This window comes from Monodelphis domestica, chromosome 2 (assembly GCF_027887165.1).
Source record: "Monodelphis domestica isolate mMonDom1 chromosome 2, mMonDom1.pri, whole genome shotgun sequence".
Lineage (NCBI taxonomy): Eukaryota > Metazoa > Chordata > Mammalia > Didelphimorphia > Didelphidae > Monodelphis > Monodelphis domestica.
In genome coordinates, this window is record NC_077228.1 from 116,013,165 (window position 1) to 116,031,768 (window position 18,604).

Here is an 18,604-nt window from a genome sequence, read left to right on the forward strand (position 1 = left end):
AGAGAGGTAGCACTAGGGGCCTACTATGCCCAGTTGGATCAACATGGGACTTTGGCTTTCCTGATTTTAGGTGAGTTAGTTTTGAGGTGTGAGCTTTAAAAGGTTGGAAAAACCATCAGAGACTCAGGAATTGAAAACTATGGCAGAGATGGCTATAGTTACTACAGCCAAGTGGTCTGAAAAACCAGTATAGCATGGAGGAGTGATCTGTGTACCCCAGCCCAATAATGAGTTTATTTGTTAATAAAGACTCTGTGTTGCAAGGGGGAAATTGGCTCATTGGTTATGCCAAACATGAAAGTAAACTAGATAGGGCAAATGTTTGGAAGTAGCTACTTTAATTTAAATTTATTGAGTGGGTATACAAGATGGAGATGGCACCTCTGGTTGTGAAGTTGGTTGTACTTTGGTTCTTTTCAGTAAACATCTCTTTCTAAAACCAAATTGATATTCATTGGTTATTAGTGATATCACTAGGCTAAGTTATAGTGAGAGAACACACTAGATAGGAATTCAGAGCAATAGTTATAAAAAAAGATACCATAGCCTTTTAGGAAAATCTATTGAGCCCTGAGAAGATTCTAAGCAGTAACCTTGATCTGGAGACTCAATCTGCCAGTGCCTTTGGAATTGAAGAGAGCAAGTCCTGAGCTTATATATACTACACTAGGTTTTGTGAGTAATATAAAAAATAGATCCCTTATCTCAAGAATCCTATTATCTAATTAAGGATATAAGATAAGTATACATGAAAAGTTAATTAGCAATGCAACACAATCTATGTTTAAATACTAAGGATAAGGGAGAGATTATTATGAATGGTCAGGGAAACATTTATAGAGGTGGTGTGATTTGCTTGAGTTGAACCTTGAAAGATGGCTAGGATTTAGGTACATTGAGTGAGTGGAGGGTCAGAATTCATGAAGGGGGAAAATGGAATAAGCAAAAGCTTAGACATAGGAAGGAAACAGATATTCAAGATACAGTGAATGACTGGATTGAATGGAGCAAGGGCAATAATGGTAGCTAATATTAGAAAGATTAACTGGAGCCAGATGGTTAGAGACTTTGAACTTGACCTGAGCACTGCTGAAAGGGTTAAGAAACAACATGGTGTGATTGGGGATGTAGACTCTAAATGATCACTCTAGTGCAAATATCAAATATGGAAATAGGTCTTGATCAATGACACATATAAAACACAGAGGAATTGCACATTGGCTATGGGGGGGGGGTAGAAGGAAGGGAGGGAAAGGACATGAATCATGTAACCATGGAAAATTTTTCTTAATCAATAAAATTTAAAAAAGAAAAGCCAGTGGATGATTATGACTAATATAGGAAATTGAGGAAAAATTTAAAAAAGGAGAGAGAGTGAAGTAAAAAGAAAAGGAGCAAGAGAACAAAATCCTTGGCACATAGTCGAATAATAGAATTTATAGAGATGGGATAGCTAAGCAAATCGAGACCCAGAGAAATCATTATTTTTCTAAGATCAAATAGCTATTCAGTAACATACAAGTTACAGGTAACAGACTCAGGCCTCTTGGTTTGCAGGTCAGGCCAGTAGACTTTCTACCACATTGCATTGCCTCTGGTAGAAAATATTTGTTTACTAATCAAAGGGAAAAGACATAAGCAAGCAATCATATTCTTTAAGACTCTAGAGAGGAGAACTGGAATTAGTGGATTGAAGTTACCCGTAAGGAAATATCTGCTTAATATAAGAAAGAACTTACTACCAAATGAGAGCTACTCAATGGCGGATTGGGTCGATTCTCAAGGTAGTTGCTAGAAAGATTTTAGAGACTGAATGAATTGTTGCTGGAGGATGCCTCAATTAGGAACTTACTTGTGTGCTTAAATAGCAAAGGCAATATATTAACCACTTCCTTCTGTTTTAAGTGATAAAACAGTGAGGGAAAAGTGGCAGTTACAACACACTATCCTCCATGTACTCCTTTCATTTTCATACCACTTATCTACTCCCATTATTTTCCTCCCCACTTCATTAGAATAATAGATCCTAGGGAAGAGGGAAGCCATAAGCTATACGACAAGAATAAAACTTTCTCTTTGATGGCAAGACACTTTTAATTGCAATCTGACCTGTCTCTTAGGGGCAGGATTTCCAAAATGAAGTGACTATCAGATCTGGCATACATCATAGAATTCTAAAGGCAGGATTTAGTTTCTAACTCTAGAACAAGGCTTCTCTATCTGGTGTTCACACACCTCTGAGGAATCTATGGATAGAATTCAGGGCATTTGGATGGGGGAAATATGTTATTTCCATTAATCTAACTAAAATTTATAATTTCCTTAAATAAAAAATATTATTCTTGGAAGGGGTTGTTAAATTTCATCTGACTGCCAGTACAAAGATTTGGAAATGAGAGATGGAGTGTTATATTTGAAGAACAGTGAGAAGGCCAGCTGGATTACTTAGTGTAAGAGAGGAGGTAGAGCCTAGAAAGTTGTAATTATGTTGTGAGAGGCTTTAGAAACTAAATAAATAAGTTGGTCATTTATGCTAGAGGCAGTAAGTCACTGGAATTTGTTGGGTAAGGGAGTCATATAGCCAAATCTAAACTTAAAGAAAATTACTATAGCAGCTGTGTGTAGGATAGACTGAGATGGTAAGAGACTTGAGTCAGGGAGACTCACTGGGAGGTTTATGCAATAAGGTAGGTGATGAGGACCTAAACTAAGGTGATAGCTGTGTGAGTGGAGAGGAGTCAAAATTGAAAGATATGAAAACTGAAATGGTGAAATCTGGTATCAGATTGGATGTGAAATGAGGGAGAGAAATGAGTTCAAGATAATGCTGAGATTATGAACTTGATTACTTTTTATCTTGAGGCAACCTTCAATGAGTTCAGGAACAATCTCTGGAGAGATTAGAAAAGAGATTTGTGACCCTATTAACATTCAACAGATACATCATGAATTACACATAACTATTATTCATAAGACCAGATGACTACAGCAGAACAAAATGCCATTAAATCCTTAATTTCATGTCTATAAGGAGCCACAAGAAACTCAGGGATGTTTGCATTCTACTTTCAAATTTACATCTTCAACACACTTTGGATGGTCTTTCCTGCATGTATCAACTAAAAGGCTTTGTTAATTTGATCAAAAGGCAGGTCTGAGTCAAAAACTCATCAAATCTGATCTTCTTTGACATGTACGTAGACCAGCTTTGGGACACTTTCTTTACATCCTTTAAAGGCTGTCTTGTTACCAACTGAAATGGATGAGTGGAGATCCCCTGATCTGGAACAACTTGTGAAAGGGGATTTTTATTCCATTTGTCTATTTTAAATTGATCAGTTAAGAACTTTAAGTACCCCTACTTAAGACGTGTAAAGATAATTTTAGCGTTGTGACTTAAAATCTAAATTTAATTGGTCACCAGGGAAAATCCCAAATAATAAAATACCCAAGTCAGCTGGAAATTTATGGTGATTTAATTGATAGAGTGGAAAGAGATTAAGAAGAAATAAGAAGGAAAGGGAGTAGGATTTCTCCCACCTGGCTAGGGCCAGAAAGAAGACCAGAAGCTCTAGAAAGTAAGGAGGAAGGAATCAGCCTGAACTCCAAAAGGGCTCAGCCAAGATGTCTGAACCTGAACCAGCTCAAGGACAAACTCACCACCAAACCCAGACAAATAGCTGCCACCACACTAAGATGTTGGAACGCTTAGCATGCTGCCAGCCAGAGTCGCCTCTCCAGGGAAAGAGTCAGAGAGAGCAAGTGATGTGCCTTATATAGACGGTTTTACGTCACTTTCCTGCATCTCATCTGTACCAATGATAGCTTAGCTTGACTTAGGACAGCCCAGGGGTCTGTCTGCTTTTTCTGCACATGTCTGTTGAAGGCCATTTCCTCAGATAATTAAATCTTTGAGTATGGTGCAGGCATCCTGACCTTGTTAAACTGAGTAGGGTGGAGAAATGTATAGTTCCCAAGACTTGATTCTGTTAACCCAAGTATCTCCATTGTTACTAATCAGGAAATAGCTAAATTAGATCTTCTAAAGTATGGCCTGAGTAGGGTGGAGTAGTTTTAAAATTCATAATCCCCCATGAGGCTCAAGGAAGACTAGTCTCTCCAATGGGTCTTGTAAACATACCAGCTATGAAATTACAATAGTTAGGGAGGAATAGAAAAGAGAGAAAGCAAAACCAATGTTTTGCTAGGCACACTGACAAAAAGCCAAATTAGGGGCAGTCCCCTTTGGCATAAAAGTGTACATTTACAATAAATGTTCAATCAAACTTCAGTTCAATCAACCACACCCGAAGTTCATTCTTGATCTTGATGTAGTGTAGGTTTTCTGGCATTTCTGCAACAGTTCATTCTCTGTATTTACGAGTTAGCAAGCTTCTTCCTTGAAGATCTTTCTCAAACAAAAAATTTCAAAATCTTGGATTTTTATTAAAATACCATCCCCCCTGAAGAAAGTGTTGAAAAACACCCAATTCAACCCAGGATGCAAGGTTTAGTTATGGGGGCTTAAGTTGGTGAGACCCTTGTTGAAGAGGCTACCTGACTTCCATGTGGATAATAGAACTTTGTTGGGGAGCGAACTGAATTTCTTCACATAGGAGCTCAAGGGTGGTAGGCTAGGAAATATTTTCTACTTCCAACATACATTTCCCCCCTTTTACTATATTTATATTAAATTAAATTATTAAGAGTTACTAACAACATTTTTACTCAAGAAGTTAATTTTATAAATGGTGACCACAATTCTTTTTTTAACCATTATTATCTTTGTCAAACCAAATTTTTAATTATTATATTTGGCAACCAATTTTAATTATTTCAAGCTACTCCAACCATTACAAAGACTCCTCATACATTGTGGCAGGCTTCCAAGGCAGCTCACAAGACTTCAACATTGCTGATATGCTCAAAAGAAAAGTTCACTCCAACATCAGCCATTTCTACCATCATTTCCTAGATAGGCTTCTTGAAATCTTGAGTGTTAATGCATTCAGTAGCTCCTGATTTCTTGGCCTTTGAAAATCAGTCTTTGTTAATGTCTATCCTAATGATTCAGGAAGCCCCTGCCACTTTGCAACCCATATTTATGGCCAATACAACACCTCCTAGGCCAAAGAAAACAGACATAGAGCTTGGCTCCACTTTGGTGGCACTGAATAGCACCATAACCCGTTGAAATGTGACAATCCAGCAGTCACACTTTATCCAGGGGGTGCTAAAGAATTTTAGCTAAAGTTTTAGCAATAGAAATATCAGTCACAACAGTGGTGGTGTGCATTCTATAGAAACAAAGAAGTTTACAGAGGAAGAGGGTTTAGAGCAGGAATTCTTAACCTTCTTTGTGTCATGAACATCTTTGGCAACCTGGTAAAATCTACAGACCTCTTCTCAGAATGTTTTTTTAATTCATAATTTAAGGAATGATAAATTTCAGTTAATAAAGCTGTAATTGTTCTCACTATATAAGTTCACAGACCCCAAAAGCTATCCAAGGACTTATTCCATTAAGTGGCATAGTGGATAGAGCACTGAGTCTGAAATCAGGAAGATCTGAGTTCAAATTCATCCTTAGAGTCACTTTTTAGCTATTTGACCCCGGGGCAAATCACTTAATCTCTGTATGTCTGTTTCCTTAACTGTAAAATGGGGATAATAATAGCATTTACCTCCCAGGTTATTGTGAGGATCAAATAAAATAATATTCCATGAGAATCCCTGATTTAGGGAAAGCAATAATGAATTATTTTAGACTTGTTGAGTTTAAGATGTCTCTGGGACATCATCATCATCATAATGATAATAATAACAATACTATGTGCCAGGCACTGTGGGAAGTACTTTACAAATACTATCTCATTTGATCCATACAGTAGCCTTAGGAGGCTATAATTTTCCCTATTTTACAGATGAGGGAACTGAAGCAGACAAAGATTGCCCAGAGTCACACAGACATTAAGTGCCTGAGTCTGGATTTGAATTCAGGGTCTCCTGATTCTAGGCTTTGTGCTCTATTTATTATGCCATCTAGCTACTCATCTATCTAGTTGGACATCCAGTTTGTAATGTTCGATAGATAATTAGTGATCCAAGACTGAAGCTCACTGTTGCCTAAATATTCAGCTGCATCCAGTCAGGCAAGGAAGAGAGAATTAGACTGTGTGTTACCAGAATTTCAGTGCCAGACCCCATGCCTGGCAGTTATGACTCTACATGACATTCATACAATTATTATACGAGATATTGGCTGTATGGAGGCATAGATATTTCAGCTAAAGCTCTCTATGAATTTCTTTGCAGTTTTCTAAGTCACACAATACATCCTTCCTCCCCATTTCTCCCTTCCCTCAGCATTTCCTCCTTGTCCATTTATCCCTTCCTCCTAGCATCCCCCTGCATACACACACACACACACACACACACACACACACACACAACCCCTGCCTGCAGATCAAGTGGCAGGTGGCAGCTTTGGCTGCTTACAGCCTAGGGCAGACAGGCCTGAATTGCCACATGAGTCATAGTTTCTGAGCTTGGTGTCTGGCATTGGAATTCTGGTAAGACACATTCTGATCCTATTTTCCTTGCCTGAATATGGAAGTCAGTGAATATTTAAGCCATAGTGTTGACAAATATGTTCTCAATTTATAGAAAATATTCTTAAGACTATTTATATATTTGTGTTATACTAGAAAATTTCCAGAAACTATATTAATATTCTCATTTTGTAGGATTCATTAAAGGTAGTAGGACCATGTTTTATGTGAACCCAACACACAAATTCAGCTATACACAATTGGGCATCAAAAAAATAATGACAGAAAAATGTGTAAAATAAAAAATTTTAAATGATGCACTAAATCTGAACCATTTTCCTAAACAGCATAAAATCTTGCAACAATTCACCCAATCACATTTATTTCCCATCTGAGAAGCATTAGTGTGAGTCATTGCATTATTTTGCACCAAACATTAGCTCCACCATCAGTCTTCATCCAGAGTTCTCACTTGTAACAAGTCATGTCTGAATAAAAGCAGGACTTCTCTTTGTTTCATTAACATTATTATAAAAGAGAATTCTTTAATTTCTTTTATTAAACAGGGGGACCTGGAGGTCCTTTTGCCATAGAGATGCATTGGGATAAACCAGCCTACAGTGACAGGAAGTAGGACCAGGGAGCCCCCTGCTGAGCCAGTATGTTGCAGGCTGTCAGTTGCTGAGAGTTTCCAGGAAAGTGGTTGCTAGGTGTGGGTTGGTCATTGGGGGTTGGTTGCTAGTAGTGTGGGTTGGCACTTAGTTGCTGGTATAGAAAGGCGGGCCTGAGTTTACTGAGAGGACTTTTGGCTTTAGCCTTTAATTTTGCCTCTGGGATCTCTAGAAAGCAGGTCTGTCTCAAGGATCTGCTGTCAGTTGGCTACTGACAGTTTGGGCTGCCATAGAAAACTGATTGAAGGAGTGAGTGAGTGGTGGCTGTCTATTATTTTAGGGAGTTAGGTAGTTAGTGAATCATTTATAGATAGTGTAGGTTAGATAGGTCTGGTGTTTACCAAGCAAGAAGAAATTGTCCTCAGAAGACAGTTAAAGGCAGTTATTAGGAATTTTAGGTAGTATTAGGAATTTTAGCTATATTTATAGGATATAAGATTAGAAATCTCTCTTTCCTCTTTTCTATCTTTCCCTCCTTTACTATACTCTTTTACTATCTCTATTTTAATTAAACTAAATTGTTAATTGTTAAAAGCTGCTGGAAGTTTTCTTTTCTCTGACTTAAAGGGATAATATTAATTTACAAGTCTACTAAATAACTCATTAAAACTTGAATTATTAAAAGCTGCACTCTTATTTTGTCAAAACCCCTATTTTTAACCCTAACACTATTTAAGTATTAATAATGGCCCTAAAGTACAAGAGTAGTGATGCCAATAGCTCTGATCAGCCTAAGTTGTAAAATGCCTAGATATGTTCATATAAGAAATACTTATTAAGTAATTCACTATTATGTGTGATTTTCAGTTTACAGGAAAGGTTCTGGAATGTATTGGTCACACAAAACAAGGTCTTATTCCCGGTACCCTTTGTCTCAAGAAAATCTATGTGTACTTTTTTTGGGACCTCATTCCACTGAAAATAGTTTATTGGTTACCTATAATTCTGATGACTTTGGATCAGGGGGCTAGCTGGGAAGGGGAGCTGGGAAACTCTATAAATCTTAATAACATTGTTAAAGACTTTTCTGTATTGTGTGAGGGTTGGAATTATGACCTTAATATTAGCAAAATGGAAGGGAATGAGCCCATATGCAATACCTACTATGTGCTAGACACTGTGTGAAAGGCTTTTTAAAAAATTTTTTTATTTGATCCTCACCTCAATCCTGGGAGATAAGTGCTATTAATATTCTCATTTTATAGTGGAGGTAAGTGAGGAAAACAAAGGTTAAGTGACTTGCCTAGGGTCCCATAGCTAGGAAGTATCAGGCTGTATTTGAACTAAGATCTCCTTGACTCCAAGCCTAGTACTCTTATCTCTTTTGCCACCCAGCTGCCTCAGAGGGAAGAGAATCTCATATAATTATGAGAGTGAGAAGGGGCTTTTGAACCTGGAAATTTCAATAATGTTTCCCTCTATCTAGGATCTACTTGGGTAAACCTTAAACTGCCTTCAGAATCAATTATAATAGCAATCACCTTTCCTAACATATTCTATGGCAGGGTTTCTGTACAGTTTCAGTGTATAAGCTCTTAGGAGTAAAGATGAAGTCAATAGTTTCCATGACACTCTGAGAATTATCATTCTTGAGAATATTTTCAGTGGAGTAAGGAGAAACCTGTAGTTTGGAATACCTTTAAGTTTTGTACCAAGCACAATTCGAGGAGTCAACAGGCAGGAAGTTTCAGGGTCAAATAGAAAACCCATACTGTCAAGAAGTGAGGAAGGGAGGCTGAAAGGATTGGAAAGGTCCTTTGCTCTGCCAGGCTCACTGGAAGGACAAAGCCAAGAGAAGAGTCAGTCTCCAAACCTGATTAATTTACTATAGCGGAAATTTGTATGGCCACCCTGGGAAAAGAAAAGAGGACACCAATTAAGACCATGAGCCACAAGTGGCCCTTGGGACACTTTGGAGAAATTCTGTGGGTTTGTTGCCCATATTCAGATAATAATCTGGAAATTTCAGTATGTGACACCTGATACCCTTACCTCTACTCTGGCCTGACAGTCATCACCAGCTCCCTTTACAAGTACCCAGGATCACAAGACTTGAAACAGTAACACATTCATTTAGAATTAAAAGAAACAAATTAGATTTCTATCGGAATCCATTGAAAATAACAATATTCATCAGAAAGCAAAAGCTTTCCTAAATTGAGACCTTCCAGTTTCAGTAGCTGTGTTGGAGAAGATTCTGGGAGATTTTAGTCCAGAAGTTGTTCATTCAAATTAATGACCCTTCTTTGGTTGCTGATCTTTGTAAGTGTTGCTTTCCTTTAAAGTTCTCACTTTGAATTGCTCCCAGCAGATGTTCCTGTTCTAAAGCCATTTGTTTATTCTTTCTACAAGATTTCTACAGCTTCCCTTTCTATAGTTGTTGTTGTTGTTTGTTTTTAGCTTTGAGCAGATGGTGGTCATTCACTGAAGATAAACCCTACTCCAGGATTTCTTTAAGCCTATGGGACAGTTCAAATGGAGCTCTTTCTACTGCATTTCCAACAGGCGTTGATCTGACTCAGAGCCCACCAAATGTCTATAGCAGTGGTTTTTAATCTTTTTTTTTTTGAGCCTTGGACCCCTTTGGTAGACTGTGAACTTATCAGAATAATGGTTTTAAATACATAAAATAAAGTACACTAGTTTACAAGATAAACCAATTATATTGAAATAATACTATTACCAAAATATTTTTTAAAAAACCGAGTCGATGGACTTCAGTAAAAGAAAAGGAGATGCCATGCATTCTCCCTATATATATATATATATATATATATATATATATATATATATATATATATATATACTGATCCAAGTGCTAAAAGGATCCAGAGTTGACTTCAAAGGGGAGGTTTTTATTGTCCAAAGAAGGTATTTATATTTATAAATAATACTGGTAGTGTACTCATGACATCTATTATTACTTCTAATCATAAGTGAATAATTCATATTTATATAGCACTTCAAGGTTTACAAAGAATCTTACATGTGATCTCATCTGATTTTCACAATCACCTTGTGAGGGAGGTACTAGTGTTACTCCCATTTTATAGATGAGAAAATTGAGGCTGACATAAATAACTTGACCAGAATTATACAATTAATAAGTAACAGGTTCAAACTTGAATATGGCACTCTAAGGGGAAGGAGAAGGCTGGACATTTTTTTAAACCTGTGCCATAAGGGCAGTTCCTTTTCTCCGAGAAGGGCTCTGTAAGCACCAAGGGCGAATTCCCTGTCACATGAGGGCTCAGGTACTCAGGTTATTAAAGCTGTTCCATGGGCTAGTCATCCTCTCTAGCCTTTTAATAGCACAATTTTCCTTAGCAAACAATCTGGAAAAGCTGCCTATTACTGCTACTGTCATTCAATAACCTGGCTTTTTAAGGATAACATATTCATCTTTCATCTAGTGCAGTTGGAAGAATGATTCCCACCTCCTATAAACAAAAGGTGGTCATTTGTCATCTAAGTGACAAGCTGTATGTAGGACTCACATCCATTAAACTCAAGCTCAGCCTGGTAATGTTGCATAAAAGATTTTCTCAAAGGCTTTTGTTTCAAGAGCTTGGCTTCCGATGGTTTTCCTCATCTTCTCAACCAGTAAGCTTTATCAGGTGTTTTGGGTGATGTTTTTCCTCATCTCCATGGCAATTTTTGAACGTGCAAGATTCATTCTTCAGCTATTCTCATTGCATGCAGCTGGATAAATGCTAGCTGTGATAATATGAAGTGTTTAAATGGAGGCATTCTAGTACCCTATAATGCAAGGGTATTCAGGTACAGCTAATCCTCAGTTGCTCGTGAGTATATACCTAATTTGAGTCAACTGCATCTCTATTTTCTCCCTTGCCCAAGGGATGCTCAGGTTAAATTTGGGACAGGTTATGGGAGAAAGCGTATGAGAATCTCGGACTACATTATAAAAAGGCCAAAGTCTCTGTGACCTTGGGCTTTTAGATGATTTGTGGTGTAGAATTATCCTATAAGCCTCATCTCCCCTTCACAAAGGAAGACAAATGAGGGAAGACAGAAAGGTAATATTGCCTGAAGTTACATATGATGCAGTATGTTAGCCAGATGTAACGCCAGGAAGGCCAGCCTGATTTCCAGATTTAGTCTCTAATCACCCATATATGTATGAGTCACTTTATTCCAAAGGACAGAACAAAGCCTTTCAGGGAAGTTAATTTGGCTTTGCTGAATGATTATTGCATGAACCTCTCTAGCTTCCAACCCACTGCTTATTGGGTGTCAATGATGATTTGGAAACACTAACTCCAAGGGCAGCTGAAATACACAGGGCTGGAGTTTTCCATAGAATTAAAGGTTTCCCACATTCTGTGAAGCATCTGGAAAGCCTGTGAGCTGAAAACAACAACAAAGCCCCCAAAACAACACCAACATCAATTAGACAGAGAGAGAGAGAGAGAGAGAGAGAGAGAGAGAGAGAGAGAGAGAGAGAGAGAGAGAGAGAGAGAAAGAGAGAGAGAGAAAGAGAGAGAGAGAGAAAGAGAGAGAGAGAGAGAGAGAGAGAGAGAGAGAGAGAGAGAGAGAGAGAGAGAGAGAGAGAGAGAGAGAGAGAGAGAGAATGACAAGGAGCAGTAGCAGAGTAAGCATTCAAAAAAGCCAAAGGGTGGGAATAATGCTAGGGAGTTGTGAGAGCCCAGGCTTGAGTCACTCTGGGGATTTTTGTAGAACAAGATATTTCATGCTGTTTCTAGGAGAACATATGATTTAGAAGAGTGAATGAAAATGACATAAATTATAAGGCTCTGATTAACATGTAGATAGGGGCCTGGAGGAAGGGCAACAACTATAAAGAGCCTCTCTTGATAACTCCCCAGTAGTCTTTTTCTTTCTTTTTTGACAGAGTACCAATTTGCTCATCTTTAGGACTCAGTGTAAGGAATAAGAAAATAGGAACATCAGATCAATGAGCCATTTAGTCTAACATTCTGTCCCTGATGGTTCCCGAGGGAAGTTTGGTAGCAGAGCCTTGTAATTGCCTTCCATGAATAATGTTATGATCCAGGTCATGGAAATAACCCTCACACCCCTAACTTCTTCTAATTAGCTGTTTGTATATTTGTCAGAAATAGTGTGGTCCTGATGGAGCTTGTCTTGAAGCCAGAAAGACCTAATTTTAAGTTCTGTCTCCAGCATATACTGACTGTGTGATCCTAGGGAAGACATTTAATCTGTTGGGGCTCTAGGCCAGGAGTATTAATGAAAACAAGGGCCACTAAACTCCATGTGAGGATTCCTCACCACCACATCTTGACTGTGATCCAATAAAGAGCCTTCCTTGAAAATAGTTTGGAAACTGGCTTTTCTCCTTCCTTATTACCCACAGGATGGACAGATTTTCCTGGCCAAGTTTTCAGTACTCCTTGCCACAGCCCTCCCTCAGTCATAGCAACATGAGAGACCAATCAGGGGCTAATTAGGACATTAATGTCCTGTAGCAAAGGACCAGACCATATATCCCTCCCCACAAAGCCCAATCACACATGATTACCTTCTTGGGAGATGCCCCAGTTCAGCAAATTAGAGTATTCCCCTGAACATCTTCTTTACATATATCTATCTTATCTTCTTTATTAGATTTTTAAAAAACTCTTACTTTATGTCTCAGTAACAACTCTAAAATAGAACAGGAATAAGGGCTAGGCAAATGGGGTTAAGCAACTTGCCTAGCGCCATACAAATAAGAAGTGTCTGAGGCCAGATTTGAACTCCTCTTGCTAGATTTAAAAATCTTTCAGGAGTGTCATCATATATTTTCTTGTATATTCCACTACACTCATCATAATGCCTTGCATATTGTTGTTGAATAATTTTAAGTTCTGTCTGAGGGTGCTGCTGCCTAGCCCTTACCATTCTTCTGTCTTGGAATCAATACTTAGTATTGATTCTAAAATGGAAGGCAAGGGTTTTTAAAAAAAGTTATGCCTGACTTTCTTTGCGACCTCATTTGGGATTTTCTTGAAAAAAATACTAGAGCGATTTGCCATTTCTTTCTCCAGCTCATTTTGAAGATGAGGAAACTAAGGTAAACAGGGTTAAGTCACTTGCCCAGGGTCAAATAGCTGTCAAGTGTCTAAGGCCAGATTTGAATTCAAGAAGGTGAGTCTTCCTGATTTCAAGCCTAGTACTCTATCCACTATGCCACTTAACACATAGTAGATTCTCAATGTAGTTTTATTTTGGTTAATTATAATTACAATAAGAAGGAGAGAAGGAAACAAACATTTATTAAGCATTCTGTGTGCCAGGCAAGATGCCAAGTAGTTTACATATGTTATCTATGATATAGGAGTAAGAATTCCTTTAATTCAGAAATTTTAATAATTTAATCAGATGGGGATGATAATTTGCCTGGAAGATCAAAGGAGTAATGTTGGTGACTTCTTGGGAAAACTTTTAGGTGATAGGGATTCCAGGATGGTAAGGAGGCCATGGTTTTCTGAGAGAAAGTCTCTGTGGAGACACCTTACTCTAGAAATGTGATTTTTAGCTGTTATGATGACTGCTCCAATAGGACCTCTGCAGCAGATCTTCTCAGGAAGCCCAGGATAAAGCATTCCTTTTCTGGGCAAAAGGGAGCCAGAAGACCTTCACCTTCTGCTGGAAATGGCAGAGAAAACTTAGAAGGGCAAACTGCTACATAGAATGGTGGAGAATGTAGAACAGGAAGCCATGATGGATAGCAAAGACTAGTGCCATCTTCTGAGAATAGAGGAAAACTAAAGGTGGAGCCTTGGAGAGAAACAACTCCAAGTAAGTAATAGATCATCTCAAATGGATTTCAGTCAGACCAACTTTGTGCAGGATGGTCAGAGCAACCTTACCAAGAAGCCACAGAGGGGAGAGACAATTTCCACTAGCAGAAGCAGAAAACTGCCAGCTGACTGAAGCCATACTGTGTAAACCATAGGAGGAATCATATTGGGAAGGCCAGTGAGGAATGGACAATTGGCACTGGAATCAGGAAGGATTGAGTTCAAATCTGACCTCAGACACTTACTAGCTGTGTGATTGGGTAAGTCACTTATGCTAACCTTCTTTGCCTCAGTTTTTTCAACTATAATATGAACTAGAGAAGGAAATGAAAAATCATTCTGGTATCTTTGCCAAGAAAACCTCAAAGGGATCACCAAGAGTCAGACTAAACAAAATCAATGAAACAACAAGGATGAATGACCTTAGTCATTCAGCCAAGACGGTGATTGATGAACTTCACCTAATCCCAGAATGCTGTAAATGACTGAGGCTCTAAGACTCTCTGGGGAACATTGTTCATCAACAGATATTCTTTTCAGATATTTGTCTTTGGTTTCCCCCATAATATACCCATTCCTTCTTTGAGCCTTGCACTGTGTTCAAGGGGAATTGGTGACAACACACTGGAGAGTGTCAGAGAATGAGGTCTGACCAACCTCATGTAAACCTTAAAATTTCTTAGACTTATGAATGTTGGAAATTTCCCCATTGGGAAATTTCATACTGGAAAAAATTTCCTACTGATAGTAAGAACTCTATTGGAATGTGAAACCCCTTGGCATGGGAGGATCCTTCTCCTCCCTACTTAAGACTACTTTAGGACAGAAACCTTTTGCTAAACAATGGAAAGGGTTTTGACCTATGCTTAAGCATAGAACAGGAATTTCTTTGAGTCATGATTGATTTTAGAATTGATACAATAGAGATACTTGGAATGACAGAACCAGGTCTTGGAAAATACAATCTCCACCCTACTTAGAGTAACAGGATTTAGGAAGGGCTGCAGCATAGATCAAGATTTAATTATTTGAGAATATGACCTTCAACAGACATGTGCAAAGCCACAGACCTCTGGGCGGTCCTGGGTTAAACTAGAGCCACCATTGGCATAGGGGAGACATCAACAGTGATTGGTAGATGTGAGAACTGAGGGGAGGGAACTTAGATGGTTTCCTTAAAGATAGCGGGGTCTGAGGACAGAGGGAGGAGAGTTTTTTGCTCTGAGAGGTTTTTCTCTGAGGAGGTTTTTCTCTGAGAGGTTTTGCTCTGAAGGAGTCTGGAGGTGGAGGCCCCTGAGACTGTTTCTCCATTTTGGTCACGTGAGTGATAGGGACTGATCTCTTTTCTTTGCCTCAGTTATCTAAGGGCTTGGGCCTTTGGCCCAGCCTAAGGAGAGGGGGTATTTAAGTCCTATTCCCTTCTCTCCCCTTTCTCTCTCTCTCTCTCTCTCTCTCTCTCTCTCTCTCTCTCTCTCTCTCTCTCTCTCTCTAATACCTTTCTTCCTCCTGTTTGTAATTAAAAACTCCATAAAAGGTTGACTGCTGACTTGAGTTTTCATTTAGGAATTACATAGCTGAATTCCTTGGCGACCTTAAATTAATATATATCAGTCTTTTAAAGTGATTTCCATGTCACACTCACCAAGGAGCAGAAAACCAGATAGGTCAGTGATCCTTCAGGGTATAATTATGTATACATTATATAATTATATATAATTATGTATAACACACAAAATCTCTGAAATCTTTTTTTCCATTTTTATTGTCATGCAAAATACACTTCCATATTGGTCTTTGTTCTAAGAGCAAAGTCATACCTAACTAAAACCCCCAAATATAGTCATATACTGATTTGAAAGACAACTCCATCTGTTCTTTCTCTGGAGGTGGACAGCATTACCCATAATAAGTCTTTCAGAATTGTCCCAGATTATTGCACTGCTGAGAGTAGCTAAATTTTCACAGATAATGATTGTCCAATATTTTTAATTAATTAATTAAAATATTTTCCCATAGCTACATGATTCACTTTCTCCCTCTCACCTCTTCCCCCCGCCCTCCCAGAGCTGACAACAATTCCTCTGGATTATGCAATCATTGTCCAAAAATTGCTGTTATTGTGCTCAATATTCTCCCAGCTCCGTTTATCTCATTTATGACATAATGGAAAGAAGGGTGGACTTAGAATCAGAAGATTTGGGTTCAGATCCCACCCTAGGCATTTACTAATTGATGACAGTGAACAAGTGATTAATTTCTCTGAACTTGCTTTGTCATCTATAAATCTGGAATATTAACTTTTCTGTGATCTACCTCCTGCATTTGAGGGAATGGCCCAGACTAGCCATGCTTATCTCTTACCTCACTCTGCTCCTGCTCTCTAGACTTTTATACCTGGGACAGCACCCCTCACCACCAACCCTTTACAGATCCCTTTTTATGCAGTGTCTTCTTCCATTGGAGTATAAACCCCTTGAGGGTAAGAATTGTCTTCTTTTTTCTTGTGTTCCCAGATTTTAACATAGTGTCTGGCACATAATAAAGACTTAATAAATGCTATATTTAATTTAATCTAATTCATAGGATTGTTGTGAGGAAAATGCCTTATAAACTTCAGAGCTCTCTACATAAGTGAACTATTACAATGGTTATTATTATCCAGACCTATAAGTTAATAAACATTTTATGCAGCATATATTTTTATTTAATATTTTTAATGAACAAAAATCCATTTTTTCTTCCTCTACAGTGACTACCACCCCAATTCCATTCCATCAATTTACAACAATTAGAAGGGATATTCACTTTGAAGATATAGTAAAAAGAAAAGAAAAATGGCACCCTGCCCTCACTCCCACATACCACCTTAGTTTGGGGGGAGATGGAGCTCATTCATAGTATTTTATTTTGAGCAGCTAGGTGGCCAGTGAATAGAGCACTGTGCCTGGAGTAAGGAAGATGAGTGAAAATCTAATCTCACACCCTTGCTAGCTGTGTCACTTAACCTGTGTCTGTTTCAATTTTCTCAACTGTAAAATTGGTATGGTAATAGCCCCTAATTCCCTAAATTCATTGTTACAAGGGTAAAACTAGACAATCTTCATAAAGCTTACTATGTACCTCACACTTCATGGATTCATAATAAATACTTATTCCTTCCTCCTCCCAACAATATAAATAGGGGCAATTAGATGAGAACTAAATTAGAGGAAGGAAGTTGCATACTTATTGATAGCTTTGGACCTAATCTTAGTCATCTTTTTATTTTCTTCCACATCAAAACACAAGGTTCTACAAATAGCAGCACCAGCAACTTTTGAGTGAATTAATACACAGCAACTATATTAAGAAAAAAATAAATCTAGTATTTTCTGGAGTGATCACAAAGCCACAGAATCTATCAAAAAATCATTAAAAGGGACTTCACAGGCTATTTAGTCTAAACTCTACTTAAACAATATACCCAACAGTGAATTTTTTGCCTGAAGACCTCTAGTCTTAAGCAACCCATTACCTCCTTACGTGGCCATTCCACTCTAATTGCTAGGACATTTTTTCCCTTTCCATCAAACCAAAACTTCTCTCTTTGATCTTCCATTTCTGGCTTCTAGGTCTGCTCTTTGGCAGCATGTAGAACAAGTTGAATCTTCCTCCATATGAAAAAGTAGGTATTGAGTATATTAATCATCAACCTACCCTACTTAAAATAATGAGGAAATTAAAATATTTTCATATGATTTAATAATTGATTTTATTCTATAATTGACCCTATTCTGTATTACTGGTCCATTTTCTCAAATCACATTTCTCTCTTCTTGAGTTAAGTTCAGGAAAGCAGTTTTCCATCTGGGTTATTTTAAAGGTATGGTTGACAAAAAAATGATATCATTCCAAAGTTAAGTGGAACCAGACTTTGGTAGAAGAGCAGAGAAATCCTCCTAAGAGAAGCAAGTAACACAAGGAACATTGCTCCCTAAAAAAGACGACCAGTACCCAGGCCTTTAGCCCTGTTTACCTTCTTTTGTAATAATGCCATGTTATATAATGTCTTGCTTTTACTTCTTATTAGATGAATATTTCTGGAAATTAGTTATTAGCTATTAAGTATCTGAGATAACATGTCAGGAAGTAGGCCATAAAAGGGGACTAAATTGTTACTGTTTTACATTTCCATGTTTTAAAAGTCAATTTGCTAACACACCCCAAGGCCAGTCTAGAATTTAAATAAATTTTATTGGTATTAAAAGATTTTAAATTTCCTTCCTCTTCCACCCACCTCTGTGCAATTAAATCTTGTTCTATAATTCTATAAACAAGTGAAATAACAATGTATGAAATTCTAATTTATCTTCAATTCACATTTTATAAGAAAACATTAACTTTTGTGAGTAGAGATCATATTAGTTTACGAAAACTCTAAAAATGCAAATGAACAAAATAGCCATCTCCCATTACATTGTATAATTTGAAAACTTACTGGCTTAGTTTTTCCAATTTATTCATAAACTTATTTTCTTAGCCAGCAAATCAAAATAATTATTCATAATGTCCCTAAAATTAATATCCTGTAGCTTTGAAATAGCATTCTATTAGTTTA

General features: G+C 37.7%; 1 pseudogene; it reads right to left on the reverse strand.

Moving 5' to 3' along the window:
• Positions 1–3,074: 3,074 nt before the first annotated feature.
• On the reverse strand, positions 3,075–9,978 carry LOC130457134 (alcohol dehydrogenase class-3-like; annotated as a pseudogene).
• Positions 9,979–18,604: the final 8,626 nt, after the last annotated feature.